General features: G+C 34.5%; 1 protein-coding gene across 1 annotated transcript in view; it reads right to left on the bottom strand.

Annotated features, from left to right (window-relative positions):
• LOC143227012 (EH domain-binding protein 1-like) overlaps positions 1-17,686 on the bottom strand; it is a 127,211-nt gene extending 109,525 nt beyond the window's left edge. The window contains exon 1 of the mRNA XM_076458561.1: positions 17,554-17,686. The gene's annotated coding sequence lies outside the window, so the exon portion shown is untranslated. The remainder of the gene's footprint in view (positions 1-17,553) is intronic.
• Between the last annotated feature and the right edge of the window lie 2,293 nt (positions 17,687-19,979).

The raw sequence follows: 19,979 nt of genomic DNA, 5'->3' as shown, positions 1-19,979 counted from the left end.
CTACTCAAGTCTAGTTTCTGATGGTCTTTTTACTGTCATGGCATTCAGTTGCCTTGCAAACATTTATTCAGTCTCAGAGCAACTACCACACAATTGTGACGAGCCAGGATCGAAAGAGAACAATCACGTATTTGTGGGTGTTGCGGATAATCGTTTGTCTTGTCCAGTGCCCGAGAAAGTGTACCATTGATTTGAAAAACGTTTCACATTTTATTAACACAGAGTCACTCGAAAAAAATTCGCAATAGCTCTGCTTTGATCAGCTGGTTTCTATTCCTGTGGTAGATTTAGGTCTAGTCGTATCTGGGCTGCCAAGCAATTTTCAGGTGAAGTGTGTGCACGTGCATCACAAATGTGAATATTTAATTTAAAAATAGGAATTCTAGACCTATTTTAACAAATTTTAATTAAAATTATGATTAAATATCATTTCTAACTAAGTTTTTGTTTATTTACTTTAATATTTCTGTTCATCCCAAAAAATAAGATTAGAATATATTTGTCACTTAAGAATATATTTGTCTAATTATCATGTTTTGTGTCCCATGTTATATTTATTCTGTTTTACTTTCGTTTCAACCCTTTTTTGAGGCTACAGTATGTGATCTGAACAACTACTAATGAGCTCAGTTTTAGTTTTAAAAATAGCTGCGTACAAAGTTTAAATACCATTGGTTTGTTTATTTCTGAGCAAAGCTACGTGAAGGCTATCTGCACTAGCCGTCCCTAATTTAGCAGTGTAAGACTAGAGGTAAAGCAGCTATTCTTCACCACCCACCGCCAACTCTTGGGCTGCTCTTTTACCAACGAATAGTGGGATTGGCCGTTACAATTATAACGCCCCCATGGCTGAAAGGGGAAGCATATTTGGTGTGACGGGGATTCGAACTCTCGACCCTCAGATTTCGAGTCGAGTTCCTTAACCACCTGACCATGTCGGGCCAACACCATTGGATAGAGCAGATCATAAACTGTTTAAGTCAATACAGAGTTAATAAAATTGGAGAAGAATTAAGTCACGATTTCAAGGGAATTAGACCGAAATACTCCAGATCAAAATATAATAGAATTTAACATAACGTTTAAAAGGTTTAGGAAAAAATCACAGATCTAGGAATCTTTTACAGTTCTTTGTTCTCAAATTATATTTGTTCAAAAGTTACGGAAGCTTTAATCTGTGACAATATAATTAGCCAAGTCTAGTTTAGGTCTAAAGAATATGGTTGACGACGGCAAAATATTGCAACCACTAGAGCTGTCTACTGTTCATCAATTTAACAATCTCATTAGTGGTTTGGCTGACAGAAGAAACGCGCTTTGTCCATTGTGGTATATGGTTGTAAACAATATTCCACGTCATGTCCTTTCTGCATATTTTCGTAGTGAAGCAAGCGAGCACTTGAGAAAACGCTAGCAATCGGAGAAATTAGAAAAATGTATTAGACATTGAGATACTGCATTTTAAGTTTTTGACCAGATTACCAACTTTGACGTTTTAAAAGTAATATGCTTTATAATAATTGCAAGTGAAAGATTTTCTGTATTGTGAAACTTTAAAACTGTCAATGTAACCACGTGGTTTTTTGTATTAGATAATCACGTGCTCTTATCTTACAGATTTTCCGTTAGGAACCTGGATGGATCATCAAGCAACCTTTCTTTATTTCTGACCTGGAAACCTTTTGTGCAAAATGCATCGTGTTTCTTTTGTTCACGTGTTTTCTGTGAACCACGAATATTTCTTGGCAAATTTACATATGGCTGTCGTTTGGCAATCAACGAATTTTTAGTTTTATTTCTCTCCCTCTTTGGCTGCATAACTGAAGAAATTTTTGAACGTGTCTGTCTGTCCTCTACAGCTGTTTGCCATTTTCTTCAGTTGCGTTACTTTATTATGCTTGCTCAAGAAGTGCATCAGTCGTATAACTTCTATTCCATATTTGCACTGATTTCAGTGTTAAACTTACAAACGTCTGATAAACCTATTCAGTGCCGTAGACGAGATAACTCGTCCAAGCCGATCGGTAACACAGTATTACGGACGAGTTAATTCATTCTCAATAATACCTAACTTCAATGCTAAATGTCAGCACCATACATGCATTTGACCTACTTACAAATTGTTTCACTTTCGATCCAAAATAACGTCACGAAAAAGTTCCAAAATGAAGGAGCATTAGAGTTGTATTGTAGCAGCTGAAATACTTCGCAGTTAACAGGTTAAATAAGTTTATTGTTTCTTATTTCTCTTAAAGCTACACGAGGGCTATCTGCGCTAGTCGTCGCAAATTTAGTAATGTAAAACTAGAGGGAAGGCAGCTAGTGATCACCACCCACCGCCAACTCTTGGGCTACTCTTTTACGAACGAATAGTGGGATTGACCGTCACTTTATAACGCTCCCACGGCTGAAAGGGCGAGCATGTTTGACGTCACGGGATTCGAACTCGCGACCCTCGGATTACGAGTCGAGTGACTTAATGTTGTTCCGGCTCAGTTGGGGCTTCGTTTCGTAGGCCATTGCTGTTCTATAAGCTTTTCTGTGCGAGTTTTTACTCTTCTATGGAAAAAATGGTTAAAAATATAACCTATTTTTCAAAAAATATATTTTATAAAATTAGAGTTAGTAAACAAAAAGAATTTCCGTAAGACGTAAATTTTTCTTCAGTGTATAAATTTAAAAAAAAATGTCATGTAATGCTTCCCCAATAATCTACTATGTTATAGAAAGAATTTAAAATTAACATTATTGCTTTTTCAGTGAATAAATTTCCAATCATTTAACTAGTTTCTATAATATCTCATACAATGAATTAAATATCGTCCAACTTTTCATGGAATGGAAGTTTAAAGACACAATTACAATAGTTTTATTTTAATACTATATCACGAAGATTTCAGACAAAGAAATAAAACTAGACACGTCATATTACACGAAAAGAAAGCAATCTTTAATTAGTTCAAAGAACAAACAAATGTACATACTTTTTGCTGGACACCAGAGAGTTATAAACTACTGAACTTATAATTATCTTAATCAACAGTTCTTCTTTCAAAACGTCTGTGTCATCCATCCATTTCACTTAAGATCCTGTACAGTTTGAAGCTAAATTGTTTTACTTAACGGAAAATGTTGGATTTACCCATAGCGCCCCCCTCCCCCCCGTCACGGCAGAATGTATCCGGACTTCCAACTCTAGAAACCAGGTTTCGATAACCGTGGTGAGCAGAGCACAGACAGCCCATTGTGCAATTTTGCGCATAATTCTAAACAAACAAACAAACAAATTATCCACAGCGACGAGAGCTACCTAAATTAATGGCCATTCTTATTCAACAAAGGGGACGTCACTACCTCTAGATACAATATGCTCTACCAGGAAAGGATACCGTTGCTGTTGTTTTTCTAACAATATCTCCCCAAAATAGATCAGGCACTACCACTGGAGAACAACAAATAAATAAAGGACCACGTGTTATTAAAACAACTGCACTTATTCAGTACAAACAAAAAGAAAGTTGAATATTTCTACATTAAAGTGAGAAGGCAAAAACGCATGGTATTATTTTCACAGCTAAAACAACAAAGAATTTTACATCCGTGACATTTAATACTTTTACGAGGCAAAAATATAAAAAAAGTTAAAATTGCGATTTTCATTACATTAATTCATTATATTTTTTCCTTTGGGAAACCTGAGAACTCGATGTTTAATCGTTTCATGAGAAGAAATATATTATATTTATACCAGTTACATTTATAAGAATATAAAAATATGTGTATAGTAAAGTTTGGGGAGAAAAAAAAATCCTAATTTACTGCTCTGTTACTACATTTAAAGTCCATATACGTACTGCACCCTGCTGGTGAAAGCTGTTCTGGAAGCAGCTTAGTATAGGATAATAAAACTGTTAAAGAAAGACCCATTCTTCATGCTTCAATGATTTCAAAATTTTCAGCAAGATTTGCTTTTAATCTCTTTAAAAGGCGTTAAATCTGTTATACATCAAACGTATCTTTTGCATGAAATTACAATAATTGATAATGAGGTCCACTTGTCGAGATGCAAGTTGCTTAAAACACATCTCGTTTACATTATTGAAACGGCAACGACAGGCTTATCCGCCTATTATGATTACAGTATATAACTTATATTAATGGCTGCTGTACAAACGTATAGCTTCAGATTTAAATCGTCAAATAAAAATATAGGAAATAGCTTGCACATGAAACAAGCTTTTGGATTTAGGAAATTAATAGTTAAATAACTCCGGATCTATTAAATGGTACAATATTAGTGTTTCTTGAAAGTGGGAGATTTGAGGTAACGACTTTTACCCGTTCTTAATATTTTAATGTAGTGTCTTAAAGCCAGTTAAACATATTGTACTTATTACTAAAGGTTTGGTTTGTTTCGAATTTCGCGCAATGCTACATAAGGGCTATCTGCGCTAACCGTCCCTAATTTAGCACTGTAAGGCTAGAGAGAAGGCATTTAGTCATCACCACCCCCCGCCAACTCTTGAATTACTCTTTTACCAACGAATAGTGGGATTGACCGTCACATTATAATTCCCCCACAGATGAAAGGCCGTGCATGTTTGGTGTGACAGGGATTCGAACCCGTGACCCTCGGATTACGAGTCGAGTGCCTTAACCACCTGCCCATGCCGGGCTAAATTCTAAACAAAGAGGAAGCTTTCTAAGAAAGCTAACTGAAAGGTTAGATTGGAGGACAACTTGCATAATTCGCGTTTAGCTTTGATAACAGCCCAAGTTGTCATGGATGTAACAAAAATATCGTTATTTTTCAAACATTCTTGCTTAAAATAAAGTTTAAAAGAACCAGCAACGTTGATAACACTAATACACTCCAACATTATGAAAACAACCTCAAATCGATGTGTATATCCAGAAATTTTGAAAAGGTTTACAAATAGCACCTTTAAGGGTGTACAAGAATGTTCCACCTCAGGAGGGAATATTTTATAATATCTGAAATAAATTAATTATTAGCCTCTTTTATATTTAAAAAGTGTTAAGTTTAACACCCGTTGACTGACATTGATAGGTAAACGCTTTCCTCACAATTTACGGAAATGTAACTGTACATTTTTAACTAACTTTTTCTGTGTAAAGTTGAAATGTTTTACGGAAATTTATGCTTTCACTTTAGATAGTATCGACTGTTGGGTCGAGATTAATTTGCAAGATATACGTGATTTATAAAAAGGTGAGCACTTATCTAAACCGGAGTTTTCCCGCTAGAACAGTGGTAAGTCTTCGGATTTACAACGCTAAAATCAGGGGTTTGATTCCCATCGGTGGACACAGCAAATAGCCTGCTGTGGCTTTGACATAAGAAAACACAACCGGAGAATGGAGCTCAATCATTATCTGTTAAGCCACTTTTTGTCCTTTTCTTTCCGGTCTTGTTTAAATGCACTAAAACTATACTAACAAATTTAATAATACTTTTCCAAAGCATGACTTTGTTTCAAGATTTAAGACTCGCTGAACCATCTCGATTCCTCCTTGTTTAAAAATCACTTTAATACGTTGGCAAAAATCCATTATGTATTAATTTGTACTAAAAATAAGAAAAAAGATCAAACTAAGACTTATATACGAAGCTTTATAAAATTGCAACAGCTGCGAACATATCCAATATTGCTTTATATATATTTAATCAGCTCTACTGGACCGAACCTCTGAGCTCACTAAATTTTTATCATGTTAATAAATTACAGCTCATGCTTGTTCTCTCTCTTCAGTTCAAAATTACACGAGTTTTACACACACACACCAAGTTTCTTCATATGCGGAGCTTCGTCGTCAACAAATTATTAAGAGATTAATTGTGTATAATTTAACGAACACACGATAAAGTTGTACACATTCACACTGACATTTACCCAGTCATCTTCACGTTTAAAATAACAGGTTTGGCAACACATCCCACCACAGGTTTTGTGATAAACTTTGTGTGTTCGTACGCCTAAATTCCGGTTACATGACATACTTTGTGACACACCATGTGTGTCATTTCGTTCGCATCCCAGTTACACAACGTTCTTTTAATACACTGTGCGTGCAATATCGTCCATTTTGTTATTTATTTTTCAATTTTGCGCAAAGTTACAGAGGAGCTATCTGCGCTAGCTGTTCCTAATTTAGCAGTGCAAGACTAGAGGGAAGGCAGATAGTCATCACCACCAATTCTTGGGCTATTCTTTTACCAACGAACAATGTGATTAACTGTAACTTTATAACTCCCCCACGGCTGAAAGGGCGAGCACGTTTGGTGTGACGGGGATTCGAACCCGCGACCCTCAGATTGCGAGTCGAGCGCCTTAACCACGTGGGCATGCCGGGTCCGTGCTTGTTCAAGCTCAACTATTCATTATTTGTTTTGCACTATAATGAACTGTACAGATTAGATTTTAAAAAATAAAGATCATAATAAAAATACTAAGAGCATGGAGAGTAATTTTGTAATTATAGAATATGTTTCTCACAATATCTTGACAATTCATGGTCCACGGCATGAATTTTACGGACAGAGATACTTTTCTTGTTTGTTTCAGAATATTTTGCAAAGTTATACTGGGGTTATTATTTGTTTCTAAATTTCGCGCAAAGCTAAACTATTTGGCCATGCCGGGCCGGCAAAATATGAAACATGTGTATGTTGATAATATTTTATTATCGAAATATCACATTTAGAGTTTTTTTTTCCATTTTGTTATGTATAATTATTTTTATAACTGTAATAAATTTACTTTCATACATTTATTTTAGTACCTACTTTGTTTTGTTTTTTCAGTTTAATGCGTGTAACGTATATTGTTGGATGTATATTGCGCAAGTCCCGCCAGTTCTCTAAGTTTATAGAAAATTCTCGAGTGTAAGAATTAATAATATTTGATTTTCGAAAACATTCGCTTATCTTCGAATATTGTTGATATTTCGAGAAGTTCGCCTTAAAGTACATAAATCGACACGCCAAGAGACAGTTAAAGAATATTGTTTGGTCGCTACAGTCAGTATACAATATGCCACAGAAAATATAATTGTAACATACGCTTATTAATCCAAAAACTACAGATATTTGACCAGGAACGTTTACAGATTTCAAACATCCACAAATTTTAGTGAATTAATTTCGGTCGTTAGTTTTTATACGTGGATATTTTATAAAATCGTCAAAAACAACAACAAAAACTCAACGTGCGAAGAATAGAGCTCGCTAGCATTTCAGTCAAGTGAAGTGTATCGGTGTAGCAAGATAATATTAATTTTCGTTTCGTGGACCTGACGTGCCGATAAAATATTCAGATCGTAACCTGATAGAAGACTGAATATTGTTGGTGAGTTTGTAGTTTTGTATACAAATAATTATATGCAATAACCATTATTATAAATTGTATTGTTGTTTGTATATTGAAATATATTTCTGTTCAGAAAGAAAATTGTGTGTATCAATATTGATAGCAAATATAATAAATTTAATTCATATTAACATTTAAATAACTTCTACATTAAAATTAAGATTTCTGGCTGTTTGAAAACATAATGCGTTGCGTGACGTAATATAATAAATCGGAGACTCGCCTGAGATAAATTATACGTAACAATATGTATAATTACTTTCATAATATACACTGTATTCTGAAAAACAAAACAAAAAATAATAATTTCTTTTTCGTTTTGTGCGAAAGTACTATATAAATTTTTATGCTTCCATTTTGGAACATAAAATAGTTTCATAAAGAAAAATACTGCATCTAACTTTTATAGAAGTCAGTTTTGGGTCTTACTACAAACAGAACCTGTGATAAAAATTAATTCTAAAGCAAATTTACCTTAGTTAAAATGGTCGAAAAATATTTTATACAACACCGAAAAAAAAATAGACGAGCACAATTCAGAAGCATTTCTAAACAGGGCTTTTTACCTTAACAATCTCTGGCTTATTTGAGCTACGTGCTCAACGTGGGTTCGCTACTGAAACGTTAGTAGGGAGACCGTATATCACTAGTTCTCCGAGTCGAGTATAATAACGTTTGGCTACCTTTACCATCATATGTAAAGTGGCAAAGTGAATGCTAAGAGTTTAACGTCTCATCCTTTCTACAAAGTTCGAACAAATGGTGACCTAGAGTTGTGTAGGTGTTTTTCAGTTATCTATTTTAATACTTTAATTTAGTTATACGAAATTACTATCTACATGTTGTCTAAGTAAAAGTTTCTGTTAGGCCTTGTAAAATTTTGCAAGTTGTACTCAACATTGTAACACGACGTAATTTACAACTTAGGCCTAAAGCCATCTCTACCCATCGAACAACGCATTCGCTATATTCCGCCTATCTTCTGCCACTACACGAACGCCTAAATGCATTCAGTGTGCAATGTGTAAAACTTGTTCAAGTCGCCTCCGTGCATGGCCGCGAGAAAACAAGCATAAATTTTCAGTTTCCTGTACCCTGGTGGTAAGCCTATAAACGTTTGTTTGAAATTAAGCACAAAGCTACATAATGGGTTATCTGTGCTCTGCCCGCCACGGGTATCGAAACCCGGTTTCTAGCAGTGGGAATACGCAGACATACCGCTACGGCACGGCTATAATTTTGTCTAAATTTGTATGTGATACCCATTTTCTGCTATTCTGTTAAACTAACTTTTGATTTTTCTTTATATAAACAGAATACATTTGTCAACATGCATTTTGTAAACAATAACACAAGAAATTGACAGCGAATATTATCATTGTTAAATATGCAGTTCTTTGGCTTTCATTAGTCATATGTATGATGTTGATGAAGTTCGAAGTGCTTTTTTTTTACTCATTAGATGGCCCGGCGTGGCCAAGTGGGTTAAAGCGTTCGACTCCCACTATGAGGGTCGCGGGTTCGAATTCCAGTCGTACCAAATATACTCAGATAGCCCTCGTGTAGCTTTTCGCGAAATTCAAATTTAAACAAACAATCCTCATTAGATGGATTCAAGCCTTGTAAATCACTGAGTGGATAGATGGCGCTGAATTATTCGAGTTAAATAGTGATATTAGAATATTTGCACAAAATCACTTCTAGTAATACCGTTGCTAAGGTGTATACTACAACGGATAAAGTAAGGGTTTGTAATACGTTGTTTTTGCACACTTAGGATGCTAGATGAAATATGAATAAATGTAGAAAAGGCAAAGAAACCCATATTTCATACTTAAATTTAGGCCTGGGCCTTCACATTTCTGTCATATATAGGAACATCAATGACAGCGCTCAGCCACGCTAAGCATGATGTTAAAGACAGTATTATGGTAGCGTTTGAGAGATTGAGGGAAACGTTAGAAGACGGGGCGCTGTGCTTTGTATAAACTATTTAGGAATACGATATTAATATATATCTGTATTACATGTGTTTGTAAAATACATGAAGAAGTGGCACCAACCTGTTTCCGATCAGGAGGCTCCAACAATATTTGAGAGGGGGAAGAGGTTACACCATGTATAACTTTAGAAACAAAACTAAAAAGAACTTTTGGGGTTTTCATTGGGTACGGAAACAAACTTCAGAGTAGCTTTACCTAGCAACCCCCCTCTCTCTTATCACTGCTTCTGAATACACACAGATTTAATTGTAACAAATATTAACTTTTTTTTACCAGTCTGCTATTGATATTTTAAGAGCTTTATTTAATTCAGTTTTTGTTGTTTCTTATGTCAGTGCAAAGCTACACAATGGGCTATCTGGGTTCTGTCAATCAAAGATAATCGAACCTACGATTAGAGAATTGTAAGTCCTGAAACTTACCGCTGATTCATTGAAGGGTATGTGTGTGTGTTTTCTAAAAGCAGAGCCACATTGGGCTATCTACTTACTCCACCAAGGGGAATCGAACCCCTGATTTTAGCGTTGTAAATCCGTAGATTTACCGCTGTACCAGCGGGGGACTTCACTGAAGGAGATAATTCTAAATATCATGTTATTCTGAATTACTTTAAAATCAAGTTTAATCTTGTATAAATACGTTACTTTCAAAATTATTACAGATAACGATAAAACAGTTCGATACTTTAAGTTAGTTCAATCACAGAGTTCACATGTACTTCAGTGATAATACTATCGTATGATGTTTGTGGAGTTGCCTCACGTATTTTAGGGTTGACATCTATGTTGTAGTTAACTCGTGTGGATTTTAATGTAACTTTTGTTTCTTTGTTTTAGCGATAGTTCGTGTGATTTTATAGTGTTAACAAGGTGTATTTAAGTCATCCAATTGTTTTTTTCCTAATAAAGTCAGACTAACAAGTAAATTTTCCATACAACAAGATTTGCTACCTAGCTGATTAAATGTACTCCACTTCTATAAGTCACGTACGTCTCTCTGTAACGTAAATCGACTCATTAGCTCCTAATTTGGAAAATATCCATCGCAAAATAACTGAAATATTTTGAACTTTTATTTTAAACGCTTTTAAAAGAAATTTTCACTGATAGAAAATTAAAACTTAACCTGAACGGTTTCTCGTGCACACGTGAGTTAAACGTTCTGGCCAGAGAACCCTAGAATGTGGGCATAGCTGCCTTTTAATTTTTAACTACACTGACCAGAGGGAAGGCAGTCAGTACTACCTGCCGTCAGTGCACAAGGACTTTCTACGGGTTTTTGAAGTGAATGAGTCCATGGATTCTTGAATACCGTTCATCCATTCATAACATTTGCATTTGTTTATGCCATACCATGTGGAAATTTACCGTTTCTAGATACCACAGCTCGTGTCAGGAATAGAGAAATCATTACTTGGTAATAAAGCCCTTTGTTTGCACTCCCACTCTCATCATTCCCCCTGCTGTAAAATGAGATGTCCGTAAGACTGATACATTTTGTAATAATTAATAAATGTGGGAAGAGGCTGGAAAAAAAATCTGATGATTCTTTTAAGAAAAAAATGTCTTTCAACAGGAATCTATAAAAGATAATAAGAAATTTTCGTAAGTAAAAAGAAAACACATACGTTCTTTTGAACAGTAGAAACAGCGAAAACACATTTAAAGCTCAGGCTACTTGGGTGATTCCACACATAAGTGTTAATGTCGCCCCAAAATTAGAGATTAATTTGATCACCAGACTTATCTTTAAAATAATACAAAAATCAGGCATTTACCTAAAATCATTAATAACAACGTCAACATAAAATAGAGAACACGATGTAAGAAAAATAACTGTAAAGCTACTAAATATAGACAAATGACAGATGTCATAGTAACAACATTGTTTATTAAGTAACTTATGGCAGATGTACAGCATGTATGTAGGAGACATTTTCCGACCCGTACATGACAGAATATTTGACCATGTGCGTGACATACAAAACATCAATACTAACAATGCTATTACAGAACATTATGAAAAAACACGTTCTACCATAAGCAGATAATATCTTGTCGGATGTCACGATCTTATCTAAATGTCATAATTTCCTGAAGAGAAAAATAAACTACATTGAACAAATACAAAGGTTGGCCTTTTGTATAGACACTAATGACATTTTAAAGATTTTACTATATGTTAAAGTTTTTATACATTATTATGCATATAACGATTGAAACTTATGTTTAAGAGATTGTTTTATGTATGTATTGGTATCATAAGATGGCAAATTCTTACCAAAATAAATAAGGAATATGTTTTACATATGTTATATTCTACAATATTAATAGTTTAGTTACTTATTTACACGTTATTTATTTAACATTGTCGGTTTGATTTATCTTAACAATATAAATTCATGAATATTTGATGTTATTTTAATATAATATGAACTTTCTAAACACGCGTATCACTGTTCGATTTATGAATCACGGTGTTCCAATTTAGATTTAACTGGATTAGTGAACTTGTAGGATATAGATAGCTCCTGACGAAGATATGATAGCGAAATATTTAGCGAATAAAGTTACATTCTGAAGGCCCCCCGCTAGTACAGCGGTAAGTCTACGGACTTACAACGCTAAAGTCAGGCGTTCGATTCCCCTCGGTGGGCTCAGCAGATAGCCCGTTGTGGCTTTGCTATAAGAAAACACACATTCTTGAGACGCAAGCCGTGATTTTATTTACGTTTATAGAAATGTGTCATAATAAAACTCCAGTTTGCTTTAAACAAAGTTAAGAATAACATTTGATATCATTTATGGTTTTTGTGGCGTTTTGATTACAATTACGTAAAAAGGAAGCAACTTTTCTTGTCCTAAGATAACCTATCATTAATCATGAATTTACATAACTTCCGTCCAGTGGTGAGACACACAAGCTAGTTTTTAAAGAACATAATAGAGGTAAATGCAATAAAAAAAGACAATATGCTAAACATATTATGTAGTATGCCTAAAAATATCCAACTTTAAACCGCCTGTAAAAGCAGAAAAAAAAAACCCGCATCAAAACCTATGTAACTAAAATAGCGTAGCTGATATTAACTATATATACAAATCATATGGTTGAAACAGTAACACGTGTGCTTATGTGGGAAGCTTTTTAAACCTCATCAAACTAAGCAAAAATGAAACTAGAAGTTCGGACGACGTCAACCTTTGCGTATGGAAGGTGTGGGGTATGTAGTACTATATGTTGCAAAAGAATTGGTTTGAATTTCGCGCAAGGCTACTCGAGGGATATCTGCGATAGTTGTCCCTAATTTAGCAGTGTAAGACTAGAGGGAAGGCAACTAGTCATCACCACCCACCGCCAACTCTTGGGCTACTATTTTAGCAAGAAATAGTGAGACTGACTGTCACATTATAACGCCTTCACGGCTGAAAGGGCAAGCATGTTTGGTGCGACCGGGATTCGAACCCGAGACCCTCAGATTGCGAGTCGAGTCCCTTAACCACCTGGCCATACCGGGGTTCGATGCTTTGGTACTAAGAATATATATACGTATATATTAGTTCCTCTTATGAAAGTCTGCAATGTATGAACATTTTAGTCCGAATAAATACAAATTACCAACCTGCGAGATGAAGTTATCTTCCTTTGGGATTTCGTGGAAGACAAGTTAGCCCAAATGCAGAAGCGTAGTGACAAGTAAAAATACATGGCATGCAAGAATTTATTTAATGTAAAACAACAGTAATTTTTGTTTGTATCTGTACGCTATTTTACGTAATTTGAGAATCGAAAATAATTTACGTATAACATTATTTTATTTTACCAAACATACTCCACTCTGATAAAATTCGTATGTGTTTATGTACGATATTTTCTTTGAATAACGTTGTGAAATAAAACTGTATACATAGTAAACAACAACCAAAAAAAAGTTAGCTGCTTCTCGGGGGGAAATGATGATACATCTACTACATAAATAATCGTCATGCCCAATAACTTTTTACCCGTGACATCCAGTTAAACAGCAAATGTCAGTGGACTTACAATGCTGGAAACCGGGTTTCGATACCTGTGGTGAGTAAAGCACAAGTTGCTTTGTGTTTAATTTCAAACACACAAAATTCTTACCCGTAATATTTATATTGTTGTTAACAGTGAATATTTGAATATATTACATGCTTATTGATTGCGCCTTCATTTTTTTTACAGTTTTTAGACAGGGTTACTTTTAACTTCTCTTTCTTATTTCCTTTTATGTAAAACTATTGATGTCTTTCTAACTTATTTAACACATTCCAAGAATTCTGGACCTTTAACCATCAGTAATCAGTGGTTATGTGATCTGACATTATTATAATTACAGATGTTATTCTTGCAAGTGTTAATAATAATGCTGAAGAGAAGTGTATATGGCTACCTATTCTAATTTAATTAGTTCTATCAATAAACATAACGTAGGCTCTACCCTTACATTCATTAGCTGTTGTTGATTTAAGTGGCGTCGAATAGCAACAATAACTATTTTTTCGATTGAACAACGGTTAGGTTTATTAACCGACAGGTATTTGAAATATTATTATGCGTCTCTGGTTTTGAATTCTGAAACAAAAACTAAACGTGGTAAAATAAAAAATAATGATTATAAAAGATCGGATAAATAAGGTAGGTGACACAAAAACCTACGGAGTACGTACGCTGTATTCTAACGTGACAGATGGATAAACAGGGTTGTTGTCACTAAAACCTTCGGAATGCGCTGTAACAGATGTAACAACAACCAGCCTATAGTCAAATTTATATAACTTTCTTCCGCCAAGCAAAATAAAGGAAATGTCCAGTTTTGATATGCAGTTACTCACAAAACATGAGTTTCAAAATGAGAGTCGATGGAATAGTTACAATAGAAAAAGATTCATGAAAACAACATTTCATGCACTATCAAGGCACGTCTCTAGAGGAGTTTATAATTTAAAAACATCTATTTCACGGAAGACATGTAGTCCAATAATCCATGCTAGCCTATGCAGTATGTCACATTTTGAGGGAAAGAAGGCTGCTGTCCCAGGAGAAATCGCTGGTCTGCATGACAAATTATGGCTAAACTAAAACGCCACCTTTGGTCTCCGGAAGCTAATACTAGATTCGGTGGCACATTCGTGTTTGATAAATAACAGAACCCGAGGCTCGGAATATTAAACGAAAGAAAAATCAGTCACCAAGCCAGTTGGTGCGTCAGTCTGATATTCTGCTAATACCTTCTATTGCAGAATTAAGTTTTATTCTGTTAAATACTGATCTTAAGATTCACGAAGAGACCTTCTAAAAATAATTTGGAGAATAAGGTATCACCAGTCTATCTATCGACATACCCAATTATTTAGAGAATAAGATATCATCAGTCTATCTATCGACATACTCAATTATTTAGAGAATAAGATATCACCAGTCTATCTATCGACATACTCAATTATATAGAAAATAAGATATCACCAGTCTATCTATCGACATACTCAATTATTTAGAGAATAAGATATCACCAGTCTATCTATCGACATACTCAATTATTTAGAGAATAAGATATCACCAGTCTATCTATCGACATACTCAATTATATAGAAAATAAGGTATCACCAGTCTATCTATCGACATACTCAATTATTTAGAGAATAAGATGTCACCAGTCTATCTATCGACATACTCAATTATTTAGAGAATAAGATATCACCAGTCTATCTATCGACATACTCAATTATATAGAAAATAAAGTATCACAAGTCTATCTATCGACATACTCAATTATATAGAAAATAAGGTATCACCAGTCTATCTATCGACATACTCAATTATTTAGAGAATAAGATATTACCAGTCTATCTATCGACATACTCAATTATTTAGAGAATAAGGTATCACCAGTCTATCCATCGACATACTCAATTATTTAGAGAATAAGATATCACAAGTCTATCTGTCGACATACCCAATTATTTAGAGAATAAGGTATCACCAGTCTATCCATCGACATACTCAATTATTTAGAGAATAAGATATCACCAGTCTATCTATCGACATACCCAATTATTTAGAGAATAAGATATCATCAGTCTATCTATCGACATACCCAATTATTTAGAGAATAAGATATCACCAGTCTATCTATCGACATACCCAATTATTTAGAGAATAAGATATCACCTGTCTATCTATCGACATACCCAATTATTTAGAGAATAAGATATCACCAGTCTATCTATCGACATACTCAATTATTTAGAGAACAAGATATCACCAGTCTATCTATCGACATACTCAATTATTTAGAGAACAAGATATCACCAGTCTATCTATCGACATACCCAATTATTTAGAGAATAAGGTATCACCAGTCTATCTATCGACATACTCAATTATTCAGTGAATAAGATATCATCAGTCTATCTATCGACATACTCAATTATTTAGAGAATAAGATATCACCAGTCTATCTATCGACACACTCAATTATTCAGTGAATAAGATATCACCAGTCTATCTATCGACATACCCAATTATTTAGAGAATAAGATATCATCAGTCTATCTATCGACATACCCAATTATTTAGAGAATAAGGTATCATCAGTCTATCTATCGACATACTCAATTATTTAGAGAATAAGATATCATCAGTCTATCTATCGACATACTCAATTATTTAGAGAATAAGATATCACCAGTCTATCTATCGACACACTCAATTATTCAGTGAATAAGATATCACCAGTCTATCTATCGACATACCCAATTATTTAGAGAATAAGATATCATCAGTCTATCTATCGACATACCCAATTATTTAGAGAATAAGATGTCACCAGTCTATCTATCGACATACTCAATTATTTAGAGAATAAGATGTCATCAGTCTATCAATCGACATACTCAATTATTTAGAGAATAAGGTATCACCAGTCTATCTATCGACATACTCAATTATTTAGAGAATAAGATATCATCAGTCTATCAATCGACATACTCAATTATTTAGAGAATAAGGTATCACCAGTCTATCTATCGACATACTCAATTATTTAGAGAATAAGATATCACCAGTCTATCTATCGACATACTCAATTATTTAGAGAATAAGGTATCACCAGTCTATCTATCGACATACTCAATTATTTAGAGAATAAGACATCACCAGTCTATCTATCGACACACTCTATTTAGTGAATAAGGTATCACCAGTCTATCTAACGACACACTCAATTATTTAGAGAATAAGACATCACCAGTCTATCTATCGACATACTCAATTAATAACCCCTATGTTTCGTTCTCTCTATACATACCAGGGTATGCAGCCAAGGGGAGTTCAGTCCCCTGAAAATCTAGGCATATTGATCAAATATTATTTTTCAGCTTTTACATATAAAATCCAGTTTGTGTTATTTAATGAAAAATAAATAAAAGTTCTACAAATATTATTATATTTAATTTTATTTGTTTTAATGATCATTTCAGTAAAACCCTGGCTACGTCACTGGAACAGATATTAACTAAACTTAATGTAAAAGTAAATTTACTCCGTGATTTAACTAGATATTTTGTAATAAAGTTCAGATTAATACTACGGATAGAAATAAAACTCCTTTCAATGGCGAGAGAAATATTTCACATCAGCATACACTAAAAATTCGAATTTGTTGCCTTCAGTCTGATGGGGCGAAGATGTACATAAGTAACCGTTTAAACATTGATTCTACTCAAGACTATCTGATAACAAAGTTAGGCAACACGTAATCAATATCCCTAGAAGTTTAGAGATCGACAGAAAGAAAAACGAAACTTTAACATCTGATGCTCATTGACCATAACATACTATAAACATTGATACGTCAAAATATTTCCATATGGTCTATCGAATTAAGTGAACAACCAACATTATCAGTCAATTTGGCAAATTAAATTTACAGACCTTCTTGTCAGTTCTAAACAAATACGAAAATTTCAATTTCAAGTTGTATCAAAGTTTTAAAGTACTTCTTCCTACTGAATTCTAAGGAAGAGTGGACTTTAGAAAGACGATTAACTTAGTTAATAACAAGCTACGTTTATGCCACTTATATGAATTGATACACTTAGATCTGATAAAAGTGATAACCTACGAATACTTACCTGGTCGGTGCGACTGGATCGTGCGAGTTACGATGCCTCGTTTCTACATCAGCAGTACCGTTAAGACTCTCTACAGGAGACAAGGTCTGACCACCGCCACGTCTAGTTAAAGGGGTGTGGCTGCTGCTGACGAAACAGCGCCTCCTATCTGTTTGATGGGTTGCCGTGCGGAGCTGAACGAGGAAGATGGAGATTTATTTTCTCCAAGGCCGGATTCTGGAGACCAGGAGACGACTGGTGGGGTTTGTGGTGACCTGGATCGAATGTCGACTGGTGCTAGAAGAAATATACAGATCATTAAGAAACCTTTTGTTCTATTATTATTATTAAGCGAAAAATCTACACAATGGGCTATCAAGTGCTGTGCCCACGGTGAGTGTCGAAACTCGATTTTTAACCCCAGACTTACCACTAAGCTACGGGAGGAAGTAGGGTGAAGAACAGTGTATAAAGTTATATTAGAGCATCACTCTTCTAGTCGACGACAATCAAGCCACCTACAACTCCTCAATGGTCATTAGCACAAAGAGCCGTTAACAATCAGAATTAGCACAGCTGATTGAGCTGTAGGTCACATTTCTTATCTAACGTCACGTAGCGTATAAAGTATCCCATTATATTGCCATACGCAACAATTAGGTGCTCGTGGGCATTAGGTCATTGTGTCATAAAATGCCAGTGGTCGTCCATTGAGTTGGATACTTTGACATTAGTTCATTACAAGTGCGAACTATAAGTATATTAATTTGCATATTCTTATATGATAATCATAACTTAAACAAAAGGTATCAATTATTACAATGGCGCAATACGAAAATGTAAAGTGATAACAGACAAAATAAAATAAACAACTGGCAATGTATACAGCCATTTCTGAAACAAAGATACACAAAATTTGACAGTATACAAAGCGATGATGGATCTCGAAGAAAGCCTTGAAAAGACCAAACTCACGAATGATAGCGAATCTAAGACGGCGTTTCTTTATTTATTAAGCAAAACGTTGCACAATAGGCTACCTTTGCTATGGATATCATGGGTATCGATATCCGATGGTATCATAGGTCTTCAGATTTACTGTTGAGCCATTTGGGGGCCTAACACAATGTATACCTGATATAATTCCAGAAGATGTTAGTATAAAGTAATAGCACTTTAAAACAATACAAGAAGACCACAGTGTAGAATGACAGCAGATCTCAAACAATATCGGTAAACAATAGTACACTAAATGGAAACAAATACAAATAGAAGAATAAGAATATAAACTGACCTCTGGGAAAGGAGACTTTAATACTTTCTTTTTTAATTTACTGGTAAATTTTAAGTATTATTTTATAATTAGTTACAGATTTTACAGTAGGGAAGAATATTTGTTGTAAAAGGTGCGACGTTTCGACCACTGGTGACATCCACCTCAAATACACAAGGTAAAGAAGGATTTAGTATTTAAATCATCATTCTAACAGTTTCGTTTCGAGTTTACTTATTGATAAAGTATAATATATTACAGCTTACAGCTTTTATAGTAAGTAAGATTAATTTTTAGAGAAGGTATAACGTTTCAATCACTGATATTTAAATTTTAGGTTCCTGTTCGACTACTGTTACATTTTGCTAAAAAAAATTGCGGTTGGTTTTATTCATGGAATTGGGAAAGGGGGGTTTAGTATTATTTTAACGTGATGTTCAAGTAACGTCCTGTTTTACCTTGGTAAAAGACTGGGTAATTGATACGCTTTATTTCGCATGTATTTTTTCTGGTGGAGGAAGTTTGTTATCCAATTTTCCAAACATGCGTTTAATTTTCATTCCGGGATAAAAACGAATCTAATTGTTATGTTAAGAACATATTTATGTTCTAGTCTCTTCCAAATTTCTGATGAGACTAAGCTAATATTTTCTATCTGTGGAATAATACCAGTGATAGGTTTGTTTTTTATGGAGTTTTTTTTGTTGTTTGTTAAACGTGTCTTGTCTGTGTTTTTTTTTTTTTAATTCGTTATCAGCAGTAAGGAATCATGTTAGTGAAGTATTAGTGCATAAGTTCTGGTGAACTGCATGATTACAAAATCACTTTAAGTAATTTTCGCTGTGTTCTTTCTACTGTGCAGGTAGCAACACTGCTATGTTTTGATTGGTTGGTTTTGAATTTCGCACAAAGCTACAAGAGGGCTATTTGCATTAGCCGTCCCTAATTTAGCAGTGCAAGACTAGAGGGAAGGCAGATAGTCATCACCACCCACCGCTAACTCTTGGGCTACTATTTTACCAACATTATAACGCCCCAACGGCTGAAAGGGCAAGCATGTTTGGTGTAACGGGAATTTGAACCCGCGACTCTAGGATAACGAGTCGAGTGCCTTAACCACCTGGCCATGCTTCGCCCAACTGCTATGTAGGGATGGCTTAGGTTGCTCATTGAA

Source organism: Tachypleus tridentatus, chromosome 1 (assembly GCF_004210375.1).
Source record: "Tachypleus tridentatus isolate NWPU-2018 chromosome 1, ASM421037v1, whole genome shotgun sequence".
Taxonomy (NCBI): domain Eukaryota; kingdom Metazoa; phylum Arthropoda; class Merostomata; order Xiphosura; family Limulidae; genus Tachypleus; species Tachypleus tridentatus.
This window is presented reverse-complemented; position numbering and strand designations above follow the sequence as displayed.